General features: G+C 43.0%; 1 protein-coding gene across 5 annotated transcripts in view; it reads right to left on the bottom strand.

Annotated features, from left to right (window-relative positions):
* sfmbt2 (Scm like with four mbt domains 2) overlaps nucleotides 1-4,783 on the bottom strand; it is a 55,620-nt gene extending 50,837 nt beyond the window's left edge. For 2 of the 5 annotated variants that reach the window (XM_047389839.1, XM_047389843.1), the window contains exon 1: nucleotides 4,374-4,578. The gene's annotated coding sequence lies outside the window, so the exon portion shown is untranslated. The other 3 variants (XM_047389840.1, XM_047389841.1, XM_047389842.1) reach the window with 3 other exon arrangements.
* Nucleotides 4,784-14,568: the final 9,785 nt, after the last annotated feature.

Below are 14,568 nucleotides of genomic sequence, written 5' to 3'. Positions count from 1 at the left end.
AATAAATCCACATCATGACGATTCAAAACAGGAAAAGAGACTGAATACCAGCTAGGTGTACGAAGAGCACAGCCTTGCCTTGTGATTGTCCTTCCTCACCCAGTCACACCAACAATGACTCACACACACCGGTTTCAGCCCTTCTCCATCAACCCAGCAATTAGTGCTGCCGTCACATAGCCATCCTCAAAGCTGGGAATTAATCTGCAGAGGAGCAGGGAGCACAGTTCTTCCACCGACAAGGTGAGCCGGCCATCCCGATGTTCCAGGGAAGAAAAAACTAAATCCGAAGGATCGAAGCCAGAGACGTTCCTTCTTCTCGGAGAAATCCAGAGAACATGAGAACACACGGCTCCTGTTTGAGCTCAGTGTGAGCGTTTGCAGAGCAGCGAAGGTTCAGTACAAAGGCTGTGACAGTCTCCACAAACCACCACACACACACACACACACACACACACTGCTGTGACGTCCGCACAGAGGCTCCAGCATAGATCCCGTTGCGTAAACAACACACTGGACTGACTTGGCTCACATGACGCTCCCCACCACCACCACCACCACAGAGCCTAAAAGCAGCACTATCTTCAGCAGTTTGATACGTCACATTCATCAGCAGGAGGTTCTCTGTGAACGAGGAGGAAGACCTGAAACACGGAGTTACCCTTAAATTCCCCCTCAGATGCAATAATTCAGATAAAAACATCTGCCTGCTCCAACACATCTGCAAAGCAACTGATAATCTGGATTCAGCATGTTCAGCAAGAGATAAATGCCAAGCAAACACTACTGGGAGAGTCAGAGTGCTCCTGATCAAAATCATCTTTTTTCCCCACATTCCAACCACAAACTTTAATGTACTCACTAGGATTGTATGGGACGACCAAAATAAAGCAGAACTAGATGCATCCCTCACCGTTCACATTATGAAACATGGTGGTGGGAGCATTATGCTGAGGGGATATTTTTCTTCAGCATTAAGAAAGACGTTGGTCAGAGTTGATTGGAAAATGGATGGAGCTAAATCCATGAGAGATGTTTAACCAAATGGCAACAGAACTAACTGGGCCAAACCATCACACGTACAGAATTAGTCAAAATAATAAACTGTAAATATAATCCTTATCTTCTGGCAGTAATGAGGAATGTCTCATATTTCAGTATTTGTTTAGTCTGCTTATTTATATTTAAAGTCTAATTCCTTGATCCCAAATAGAAATAAATTCCCTAATCCTAACTGAACTCAAACAGGAAGGTTCAGTCTGAACTTTGTGACTTTTTATATAAATATATATGTCTTCAGCTGTAGGTGCAACGTAAAACTTTTCATAAAAATGTTCATAATTTGCTGCAGGCTCTATATTCCACAGAAATTATCCATATTTAAGCATTAAAAGCATCAGTCTATACAGTTATCTGATTTATACAGAACTTAAAATAAGAGTGGCTTAAATAAAATGTTGATGCATCTCCAGATAAAAAGAAATGGCAGATTTTATTTTTGACAAACTGAATGAAGCGGAAAACGGTCTTTGTTCTGCAGGAGATGATGCATCCCTCAGCTCATAGCTCAGATCTTTTTGCCTGACGTTCCACTTTCACACACAGCACAACGTAACCATCAGGTACAGAAACCAGGCTGAACACGAGGGGAAAAGCTGCCAAAGTCCAAAGAAATCCTTAGAAAAACCAACGTTGTCCACCTGCTCCTGGGCTCCAGAACAACATTTTAACAAAGCTCTGAACATTAGAGCTGAACCATGTTTTATTACATTCTAATAAAGAGCGCAGAAAATGCATCAATCTGTCTGCATTGCTCATCTCCCTTAAATTCAGCCTGACCGGTTTACTGTCTGCGTGAATGTTTGAGTTTTCCCAGGAATTTTAAGGCTCTTCCATTTGACACTTTTCCCTAAAGTCCATCCTGATGTTTTCCCCTCAGGATTCTTTCATTCAGAGGTCAGAAGGTGGAAATTAAAGCTTTTTAGCTGAAACCCTCTATAAACAGCAGCCCTCTGAAGATAATTCACAAGTGATTTCTCCTCCTTAACCTCACCAGTTGAACAGGTTTTTCCACCCTGAGGGTTGGAAAACCATCAGCAATCTTTTCCCCAAACACTCGCTGTCAGTATCAGCTGCTTCGCCGCCTGCTCTTTATCTGCCAGGACAAGTTTCTGGACCTTTTTTAAACCCATGTTGAGAGTTTGAGCTCAGTGCAGCGCATGGTACCAGCAGCATCCTGGAGGAAGCAGCCCAGATTGGTCACCAGGGGATTAAACTGGCCTGATGGTGTTAATCTCAGGGGCAGAACATTTGTGGCCCCCGCTGTCTCAGATTGAGAGTTTTTTAATTGATTGGCCCCAGATGGGGCGCTGGGTGTGCACGTGCTGCCCTTCTGCCTTTCTCTAAAGCCATCCACGCCAAAGATTTAATGAGGGATTTAGAAGATTAACTACCACTGCACGGGCTTGGCTTTTATTGCATTACTGCCTATGAGGTTCTCCTGGTTTAGACCCTTCCAAGAGTTGTATCTTCTTCATGAAACAAGTTTGCCTCTGATTCTGCAAGCATCAGTACACCTATGCAGACGCAAGGCACTCGCTGTGTTTTACATCATTTCACAACAAACTGAGAGCAACAGCTGTCCCGGAGCAGCTTGCAGAGCTTTCCCAATTCAACACATTTACATAACCGTCCCATGCATCCAGTCAGCAACTCAGAGACCGGATGTCTCCCAACAAGCGGAGACCTCAGGGGACCTCCTTTTGTCCAAATTAGTGCTGCACCGATTGGGCTTTTCTTTGCGATCTGCTGGCTCCAATTTCATTTGAAAGATTTCTAACAAATGCAAAATCATTTGTATTCAAAACATAGCGAAACAGACACCGACCAGAAAAATGCTGCAGCGGTCTTGATTAATGATAGAGGTTTATCAGACCACCCCCGTTTATGCACACATCCTGAACCTTTATCAGGAACTTCATTTAGAGCTTCTTTATAGAAAATCTCATTAACTCCAGAAAGTGAAAAGGGAAAATCAGCCATCGCAATCAGATGTTAAGGTGGTGGATCCTCGATGGAGAAACAGGCTTGATTTGTTTTGCAAAACAGAACAAATCAATATTTAAAAAAAAGACTTCCCATCTTTGTTTCTGACTCTGTAATCTTTCAGAAGCACAATTGGCATAAAAACATAAATCTTTGGTGGTTTTTGCACAAAACCTGACATCTATTTAGAGTCTGCACTATTACCCCGCGCCTCTGTGCAGGAAACCCTCAAATATCTTTGATGAACTTTGATAAATGCAAACTCTGCGTTTCAGAAACTAAATGTAACCATTAAAGGGCAGTACGTTCATTGATGGTTGCAGGAGATTTTAACCCAACAGAAACTGAAGGAATTTAACTTTTGGTGCATTTTAATGCAAACAATAAATGCATCAGTTTGTGCTTTAAAACAACCTTCATATCTGAGGAAGATAAAAATTGTTGCTTTTTCACAAAAAATGTAAACCACCATAAATGTGCAGCCTGACTCATACTAAGCTCTTCTTGGAAAAATATGTCTGTTCTGCTTTATGTATTTTTCCTCCTGAAAATGTGTCTTCTTCTCTAAGACACGACGCATATCTGAAGCAGCTTTTCTTGATTCAGCTCATCCTCACGAATTTCATCTAAGGAGGGATCTTCTGGAATAATTCTGGAAATGTTGGAGATAAGCAGCCATAAATATCCTGGATCCCTTCGGACTGCGTGGGGACTTTGGTCTGGGGGCTTCCTGCGTGTGGACTCCAGGAGGAAAAGTGAAGAAACACGCCGCGGCGCTGAAGGCGCATCGAAAGAGCGTTTTTGGAGAAAAGTGAAAGAGGAAACGCAGAGCGCTCAGGAGGAAGATGAGGCTGGTCGGGGTGGAACCAGCCACCCTGATCATAGACTTTGCACACTGAAAACTGCAGCGGAAAAAAACTCCCACGGAGCTGCCCCACGCGCACTTCGGATTTGATTGATTAAATCTCGCGTGTATCCATCAAAAGAAACCGAACCGGGCCAGGTTGGTGCCGCCGTTCGGTTTTTTCCTCCTTCAAAGATTTTCAGAGGCAGTTTTCAGTCCTTCCACACGAACAGCACACAGCCCGCCATGTTGAGACTGCCGTGACATTTCCACACTGTCCGGTGCTTTCCCACGGACTTATTTCTTTCACGAGTGACGAATAAAAATCTCCCACGAGTCACCCAATCGAGCGAAAAGACACGCAGAAATCATTTTTTACTAAAACGTGTCCAAGCGCAGCCTCCGAATTTATTTCTAGCTTTAAATTTGATTTCCTGATTTTTCTCAGAGTAACAAATAAAAACAGAGAAATAAAAATGATTACCGCAGTTGTTCTGCTCCGCTGCGAGCAGCTGAGTCCCTCAGAAACTAGTTTATCGCTTCTTCCTGCAGAAACACACCGACAGCACTCCGAGAGCGTCTAAAAGCAGCAGGGGGTGGGAAATAACTCCCTGCGTGGGTCCATTCCGTACACGCAGTGGCAATAAGAACCCCACAGAGATCGAAGACGTCACGAAGTGGACCGGAACCCTCACCTGTCTTACCTGCCCCGGTTTGTCCTCCACAGACCCCCCCTCCCAGCGACGTCTCTCAGCTGCTGCTGCTGCCCCCGTTTCAATATGGCATCTCCCGTCTGCGCATGTCCACAAACATGTACAGATATTTTCGAGCCAACTCCTTCACTGACCTTTCAGCGCAGCGAGAAAAGCGCAGAAAAACCCAGAGAGCAGACTGACGCAGAGGCAGCGTCAGCGCAGTTTCACAGAAGCTCGGATCAAATCAGGAAGTTATTCAACATTTTTATTTGGAGGAGTTACTCTTTCACAGCAATAAAACACTTTATGGGATGTTTTTCTGCCCTTGCTCCTTTCTGTTTCCGTTTCTCTCTAAACTTCTTCCTTTTTCTCGCCGATTTGACCAAAATTTATTCTGTTCTGTTGGGTTTTAGGACTTTGATCTCACATTTTGGACCTCAGTATTTAACATCTATCTCCTTCTATTTGACTGACACCTAAAGAGACCTCTGCTCATTATTATTATCGTTATTATTATTCACATTTTTTCTATCTTGTCTCTGTAATTTAGCACCATAAATTGTACATTTTTCCATGAAGTAATCTGTCGTCCTAGCGGTGTGATTATGTTTTAAGGTCATCTGGTTCTGGGTGTTTTGTGACCCAAATTCATGCTATTTTGTCATGTCATTTTTAGTCCCTTTTTTATCTCTTTGGGTCCATTTTTTAAAGTTTTGTCAGTCCTGTATTTCCTGTTTGTGTCCTTATTTGACTGAAAAGCCAACAACTGTGGTTTTCTGTCCACTGTCGCCACATGCTTACTCAGACAGGAGGATTGATGCCAAATCAATAACTCTTCCATACTTAACTTTAAACCAACTGTAATTACATGCTCACAGATTGGACTGATCTGCCCATATGACTGGATCTTCTTAGCATGAATCAGATTCTTAGTATAATTCTTTCTTATTAGAGACAAACTGGATCTGTTTTTTCTGTAATGTGGCATTTTTTGCTATATTAATAAACTAAAATGAATTGCTCTCCCACTGTGTCACCTGTTTATTCCATCTCAGCTTGTTTTTAGTCACATATTTGATCTGATCTGGGTTATTTTGTGCCATGTTTTGATGACTGGGTCATTTTGTTGGTTTCACACGTGTTTCTGGTTCTTTGGTGACCCAGATTTACATGATTTCTGTACCTCTGTTTGTTCAGTGAAATTCAGTTATTTTGGATCCTGTCTGTTTTTTGTCATATTTTGATGAAACTCTTGTTTCATTCATGTTGGACCTAACTCCCTTTGCTCGTCCATCTCAGTCGGGTTTGGTTCATCCACCAAACAGGACCGGTCCAAACTGCAACGAACAATCAGGTCTGCAGAGAGGATCATCAGGGCTGACCTTCCTTTCATCCTGGACTTATACAGGTCTAGGGTCAGGAGAAGAGCAGCTAACATCTCTGCAGACCCCACACATCATGCACACAAACAGTTTAGGCTTTGACCTTCAGGTGGCGCTACAGAGCACTGTTAGCAGACACCAGCTGCTACAGACACAGTTTCTCCCCCCAGGCTGTCTCTCTGATGGACATAATGAACACCTCACAGCCTGAATAGTCAGCTACTCTGCTGGGAAACTAAATAAGCCAATTGTTCCATCACAACCCAGTCCAGTTTATTGTCATTATGTCACCATAGTGTAATTTTGCTGAGACACCGGCTCAAAAAAACAACACATGTAGTTCACAGACATCAATTAAAAACAACTTACATTTAAAAACACTTATAGAAAACAATATATATATAACACGCTGGTACTTCCTGTTTCTTGTCATCATTTTTTCCGTGTTTTAAACATTATGGATTGATGTAGATGTATGATGAAAGCGATGGAAACCAACGTCAAATTTGTGCACACAAACTTGGCTACTAAAGTTTGTTCTGATTTACATCATATTTGATGCCGTACAATAATTCTGATATATTTAACACAAAAAATGTTTCAGCTTGTTTCTCTACAACATTCATCATGTTACGTCTTTTAGAGCTTTCTCTCATCTCTTTATTTGAATTCATCTCTTCTTTTGACCGGCAGGTTTATGCAGTTTTTTGTGACTCAAACTTATATTATTCCCTCTTTGTTTTTATATTTTACAGCTTGTTATTGTTCTGTTATTTTATGTTATGTTTGATTTCTCATCCTATTTAATGCATCCTGTTGTTTTGTGTCATTATTCGATGCTTCAACGTTTTTGAGTGTCTGTTATGGTGTAACTATTTGATCTCTAAAAGCTCACATAAAGCAACAACATGAGGTATGTTTCTACAGGCAACTATAATTATTTTAATTATTTTCTTTTTGTCTTTATGGTCATATCAGTACTAAACCCAAAAATCTAAATTTCTTTTAATTCAAAAAACTTCATAGCTCACTCTATTCGTGACCAACAGTGCCCCCTAGTGGCATTGCATCATTTTTCTTTTGTGGCTCCAATGACAGAAAAAAAACATTATAAACAGAAGCTGCTGCAGGTTTGTTGGGAAATATAAAAAACAGGTGATATGCAAATTAAGCAAGTTCCTCTTTGGAATAATTGACCTTTGTAAATCATTATGAAACTCAAAGATTAGTTTTGTGTTGTCCCTGGTGTTACATTTAATATAAATTGAGCCAATTTCAGTTTGGCGGAGAAACATAAATATTTTGACATGTAGCCCACATAATGAAAGAATAATTTTCTTTCATAACAGAAAACTTTTCTTGTAAACGTGACAGTTTGAAACAAAGCCAGATGAAGATTTTTCCACTTTGTGTGGGGCAGTTTGCTGCGGTCCAGACTGAATCTGTTTGTGATTCCTTTGGAGACGAAGCGCAGTGACAACCCGGCAGAGGAAGCTGCTGGTCCTGCAGGAACAGATGGTTGAAGCGTGCCTGCGGTTAATCTGCAGAAGCTTTCCGGGCGCCAGGGTGAGAGGATTACCTCTACACTGCGCATGCACACAGGGTGCGCGCGCATGCAGCAGAAGCGAGGCGTCGCTCCGTTAGTGGCTGTTGGGTTTCATGATGTTTTTTGTAGATGCTGAAAAACTGGACTACACACACACACACACACACACACACACACACACTAAACTATTCTACACAATTCATTCAACAAACTTCAATGTAATTTATCGGGATTTTATGTGACGTAGAAAGAAATGATTCATGGTTTTCAACATTTTCCACAAATAAAAATCTAAAAAGTGCGGCGCGCATTTGTATTCAGCCCATCTGAGTCAGAACTGTGTTGTTCTCAGTTGGATTAAGGTCTAGACTTTGACTAGTCCATTCTAACATGAATCTTCTTTGATCTAAACCATCTCATTGCATCTCTGGCTGTACATTTGGGGTGGTTGTCCTGCTGGAAGGTGAACCTCCACCCCAGTCTCCAGTCTTCTGCAGCCTCTAACAGGGTTTCTGCTGGGGTTGTCCTGGATTTAGCTCCATCCATCTTCTCATCAACTCTGACCAGCATCTCCACAGCATGATGCTGCCATGGTGTGTTCAGGGTAAGGTGCAGTGATCATTTTCCTCCACAAGGTGTTTTACATGTAGAAGTTAACTTTTGGGGACCTTATTCCAAATGTCAGCCGTTTCTCTTTCATGGTTTGTTGCAAAATGTAAACTGGACTTCTTATGTCTTTCTTTCAACACTGGGTTTCTTCTTGCCACTCTGGCATAAAGGTCCGATTTCTGGAGTGCAGGACTACTACTTGTCCTGGACAGATCGTTCTGCCTGAGCTGTGGATCTCTGCAACTCCCCCAGAGTTACCATGAGCCTATTGCTTGCTTGTCTGATTAATGCTCTCCTTGCTGCCAGTTTAGGTAGATGTCCATGTCTTGGGAGGTCTGCAGGTGGTCCATCCTCTCTCCATGTCCAGATGATGGATTGAACAGAGCTCTGTGAGATATTCAAAGCTTGGGACATTGTTCTAGAACTTAACCAGAACTTTCTCCCTGACTGGAACTGGATTGCATTGAGGGGTGTCAGAGTAAACTGCTTGCCACACTTTTCAGATTTTTGTTTATAAGAAATATTATTTTCCTTCCACTTCTTCATTCTTCTCTACTTCGTGTCGGTCACAAAAACTCCCACTGAAATCCCCTGGATGTTTGTGGTTGCAAAAAAACAAAATGAGGAAACGTTGAAGGGGTGTGAATAGTTTTGTTTTTCCTTCCAATCAGCCAGACTATATTCTATTCAATATAGATTATATTTTCAAAGTCGTCATGATCAATATTTTGAAGTAATGTTTGGACTATTTTGCTGCTTTATTCACACATTTTTAGACATTGTTTCTGTTTCTGTATTTCTTGACTCATTCAGGCATAAAAAGGCTCCTAATTTCAATCTGTGAAGCAGACAAATAAGCAGAAAAAACACGTTCAATCAGATCTTCAGGCTCTTTGTTACCAGCTAATTATCCCAAGGCTTAATTTATCCTCATTGTATTTTTCTTTCCAGCTATAAGACCAACAAGGTGTTTCTCAAAAAAAAAAAAACGTGGGGAAGAACTGTTGTCGTGGTCAGTCTAAGAAACGTCCAGAAAGACCTTCAGAAACCCTGGAGAAATGTCCGGCTGCTTGAAAAGACAGAGAATTAGGTGTTTTTGCACAGAGCTCTAGTTTTTATTGCTGCAAAGTTTCCCAGGAAAATGCAGGGGAACTGAAAACATTTCATGTTAATTTAAAAGATGAACACTGAGCTTTAAATCAGTTAAATATAATTTTTCTTATTTCCTTTTATATCTAATAGCATAAATCAAAACCAAATAGCGTCTCTTTGGGATCTAAACATAAAATCAATAAAAACATATAGCATATAGCCTCGATCACCAGGAGGTACTGGTGGCCCACCTTGCACCAAGACGTGAGGGACTACATTGCTGCTTGTGTGCCCTGCGCCAGAAAAAGACCTCCAACTGACCTCCAGTTGGCTTGTTGCAGCCACTCGGTACTCCTTCATGGCCCTGGTCCCACATCGCCATAGACTTCGTGACGGACCTACCATGTTCCCGTGGCATGACCGCCATCCTTACCGTCATAGATCGCTTCCCGAAGGCCTGTCACCTCGTCCCGCTATGCAAGCTGCCCTCTGCCCTCCAGACGGCAAAACTGGTGGTGAAGCACGGCATTCCTCAAGAGATTTTATCTGACCGTGGCCCGTGGTTTGGAAGGAGTTCTGTGCCGCCCTGGAGGCGAAGGTGTCGCTGACCTCTGGATACCATCCCCAGTCTAATGATCAGGTGTAGCGTTTGAATCAGGAACTGGAGTCGGCCTTAAGGTGCATAACATCATCGGACCCCACCGAGTGGAGAACCTTCCTACCGTGGGTGGAGTATTCCCACAACTCTCACATCTCGGTTGCTACGGGCTGTACACCTTTTGAAGCCTCCTTGGGGTACCAGATGCCCCTGTTTCCTGGCGATGAAGAAGAGGCGACCGTGCCTTCAGTCCAGCACCACATCCGCAGATGCAGGCGCATGCGCTCTCCAGAGGTCCGCCGTCCTCAATAAACTCTACGCTGACCGGCGACGTGTGCCGGCTCCCACCTACCGCCTGGGTCATAAAGTTTGGCTCTCCGCACGTGACGTCCCACTCTGGTTGATTTCAAAACAACCGTCTCCCAGGTTTATTGGCCCGTATGTCATCCACTCTGTAATCAGTCCCTCCACTGTTTGTCTCCGCCTGCCATCCAGTTTCCGTATTCACCCTGTCTTTCATGTCTCACTAATTAAAACTGTCTATGTCAGTACGCTCTGCCCTCGTGCCGAGCCCCCTCCGCCCGCCCGGGACTTCCAGGGCCACCCCGCTTATTTGGTCCGCTGGATCCTGGCCTCCCGTCGACGGGGTCGTGGGTGGCAGTACCTCATCGACTGGGAGGGGTACGGTCCGGAGGAGCGGTCCTGGGTGCCTGGCTCCTTCATACTGGACCCTGCCCTCATTCGGGACTTCCTATCCTCCCGGCGTATTCCGCAAGGGCTGCCGGGTGGCGGCCGTTGAGGGGGAGGTTGTGTCAAGATCTGAACTGCTGAACATGCCAGTAACCAGTTTCCTCACTAGGTGTTGCAGGAGTCCTGGAGATCTGGAGGCTGACAGGTGCAGCCTATCTGGTCATCAGCTAAGGCGCAATAAAAGTGGTATTACAACCGGCTCTCCTCGAATCTTGTACTTTAAGTGCTTTCCATGCTAAGCTCCTTAGTAACCTTCTACCTCTCCCACACAGGTATTGCTCTATGCCTCACTATCTTGGTTAAGAAGAATATTTGGAAATCCCACGGACCGTGAACTTCATCGGACATCTTACCTGGCTGGCAGTGCGAACGGATCAGTATACCGCTTCAGCCGCGAACCCTGTCCACCCTACCACAAAGGATTATTTCCTTGGCTCCCGCCGGCACCGTTCTCCAGACCAGCTCTCAATCCTGACGCGATCTCTCCCTGGCAGATACCCGTCACCTCATCAGTAAGCATTACCTGCATCTAGTGCATTTGTCCCAATTTATTATTTCTTACCCTTATTCCTCCTCATCACAGCCCAGCCCGGCTTGCATGGTTGCCGGACCATCGTTCCTGTGGTTAAATAAAATAATTAAAATGTTCTCTGTTCCTGAGTGTTCTCTGCATGTGGGTCAAGTTGGCAGTCAAAACTATGACATGTAACAGCAGTTCACCAGTTTATCAACTTCAGGCAGGAAAGTGTGGAGCAGCCTGCTGGTTCTGCAGCTGGTTCTGGTCCTGTCGCTGTACCGTCCGTCTGATGACAGCAGTTCAAAGACTTCATGGAAGGTGTGAGGAGAACATGTTCCTGCAGCAGCTCTGGAACAGATTCTCGACAGTCCGATGACCGATTCAGCTCCCCTCGATATCCTAAAGATTTAGGATATATTTGTATCTATTCTGCAATCAGTTTATATCTATATACCATACCTTGGATGCCCATTGTTTTCAGCCCTTTTAGAGATACAGAATCTTTATACCTCCAAACCTGGGCCTTTTGGGTCTGATCCTGCTATAATATTCTCACCAAAACATGTTATAAATCAAATGCTCATATCGGCACCAGCTGATCTCTTTGGAGAACCTCAGATTTTAGTGTGAACCCCTTAAGAATGTGGGTCATCTGTGGATTTGTGAGGATATATGGAGCAGATTAATATGGACTCCAGAGAGCTTTGTTTTGTCCTTTATGCATCAGTATAAACCTGTTGTTTTATTGTTCACGTCAGCTGACAGTTTTACCTTCAGACAGACATCTGTCAGGAATATTTTTGATTTATTTCTACAAATTTTTCTCCGCACTAATTTGCACCAGAGGACATTGTGTCCTCATATTTACAGTAATGTAAAAAGTATTTGTATCCTCACAAACACGTATGCTTTAAAAAATGCCATTCTCCCAGAGACAGATCACATCCAGCACACACTTTATGGACGGCAACAGATAAAGAGAAATCGGGAAATAATCTGGTCCTCCCTGCTTCGTATAATCACGATGCCGCTCTTCAGTGCGTTGTACATAATATCATGCCCCTGACCATATTGTGGGCAGACCCTCACTACAAGGACTAAAAATAACCAAATCCTGTGCATACATCAGGTGGTTAATTATAGTCGCACCAGGAACACACCCTGTCCCACAGTCCTGTAGCTGCTTTGATAAATCATCCATTAAAAGGAAGAGTAGGCAGTCCAACCCTGAACCTTATTCTAAAGGGGGCTGACACACAGTGACCCCATGTTATGTACATTAACTGATGAATGTTCCAACACACTTCTAAATATGGATTTGAGAACCCCTCTGAAATATAACTTGATGATTTACATGATCAAAAGCTTTTGAGGCATCAATAAAACACAGAAAGTTATGAAACTGATGAGAAACAAAGTCGTTAACGTCTATCAGTCTGGAAAGGGTTAACAAGTCATTTTTGAGGCTTTGGGAGCACAGGGTCAAGTTGGTTTGGATAGATTTTTTCCAATAATAAATGAAATGATCATTTGATAACTGCTTTTATTTTTCTTCAGGTTTTCTTTGTCTGATATGAACATTTATTTGATGATCTGAAACATTTAATGGAGACTAAAAAGAAAAACTGAAGAAATCTGTAGTGGGTACATACTTAATACCATCTATAAAGTTCATTAATACTAAATAAGTCATATCTGGTGTTGAATTTCAAAATAAAAGTTGATTTTATCAAATTTGCCAATTTTATCATTGGTATATATCGATCTGTCTCTGAATTTTTGTGCTTGATAAAAGTTTCATACAGATTAATATGTAGAATAATTTAGTCCATGTTTGACTGAACAATGGGAAAGAAAATTTGGCAAGTTTTTATACTTTATGCTTGACTCAGATTCATTTCCCTTTTAAAATGGAAATAAATAGGCTTTCCAATAATATAACGTTTATTTTTAATCATGAAATCATTGTTACAACAAGGAAAAAATGAACTGAATACAAATTTCCTTACATTTTGGTCAAAGTTTATTTTTTCTTAAATAGCTCAGATGCTTTTAAATGTTGGTCTTTGTTCTTTTCCTGCATTTAGGCTTATTTGGGGTTTCTGTCATGTATTTACACTACTGAAAAAAATAAAGGAAGACTTAAACAACACAATATAACTCCAAGTAAATCAAACTTCTGTGAAATCAAACTGTCCACTTAGGAAGCAACACTGATTGACAATCAATTTCACATCTTGTTGTTCAAATAGAAAAGACAACAGGGGGAAATCTTTGGTGATTATCAAGACACTCAATAAAGGAGTGGTTCTGCAGGTGGGGACCACAGACCACTTCTCAGTACCGATGCTTTCTGGCTGATGTTTTGGTCACTTTTGAATGTTGGTGGTGCTTTCACACTCGTGGTAGCATGAGACGGACTCTACAACCCACACAAGTGGCTCAGGTGGTGCAGCTCATCCAGGATGGTACATCAATGCCAGCTGTGGCAAGAAGGTTTGCTGTGTCTGTCAGCGTAGTGTCCAGAGCCTGGAGACGCTACCAGGAGACGGGCCAGTACACTAGGAGACGTGGAGGAGGCCATAGGAGGCCAACAACCCAGCAGCAGGACCACTACCTCCACCTTTGTGCAAGGAGGAACAGGAGGAGCACTGCCAGAACCCTGCAAAATGACCTCCAGCAGGCCACAAATGTGCATGTGTCTGCACAAACGGTTAGAAACCGACTCCATGAGGATGGTATGAGGGCCCGACGTCCACAAACAGGGGTTGTGCTCACAGCCCAACACCGTGCAGGACGCTTGGCATTTGTCAGAGAACACCAGGATTGGCAAATTCGCCACTGGCGCCCTGTGGTCTTCACAGATGAAAGCAGGTTCACACTGAGCACATGTGACAGACGTGACGGAGTCTGGAGACACCGTGGAGAGAGATCTGCTGCCTGCAACATCCTTCAGCATGACCGGTTTGGCAGTGGGTCAGTAATGGTGTGGGGTGGCATTTCTTTGGAGGGCTGCATGTCCTCCATGTGCTCGCCAGAGGTAGCCTGACTGCCATTAGGTACCGAGATGAGATCCTCAGACCCCTTGTGAGACCATATGCTGGTGCGGTTGGCCCTGGGTTCCTCCTAATGCAGGACAATGCTAGATCTCATGTGGCTGGAGTGTGTCAGCAGTTCCTGGATCAGCCTGTAGTCTTTTTCCACTTTAATTTTGTGTGTGACTCCAAATCCAGGCCTCCACTGGTTAATAAATTTGATTTCCATTGATGATTTTTGTGTGATTTTGTTGTCAGAACATCCAACTTTATACAGAACAAAGTATTCAATGAGAATATTTCATTCATTCAGATCTAGGATGTGTTATTTGAGTGTCCCTTTATGTTTTTTTAGCAGTGTATAATAAAATAAAAGTCGAATCAGTGAGAAATACATCCTTTTGTGTTCGTGTTATCCAATGCTTTTATTTTGAAGCAGGCTTACCGGAAGCTGA

The sequence above is a fragment of the Girardinichthys multiradiatus genome, chromosome 17 (assembly GCF_021462225.1).
Source record: "Girardinichthys multiradiatus isolate DD_20200921_A chromosome 17, DD_fGirMul_XY1, whole genome shotgun sequence".
NCBI lineage: Eukaryota > Metazoa > Chordata > Actinopteri > Cyprinodontiformes > Goodeidae > Girardinichthys > Girardinichthys multiradiatus.
The sequence above is the reverse complement of the archived record's forward strand: the minus strand, read 5'-3'. Positions and strand labels throughout refer to the sequence as shown.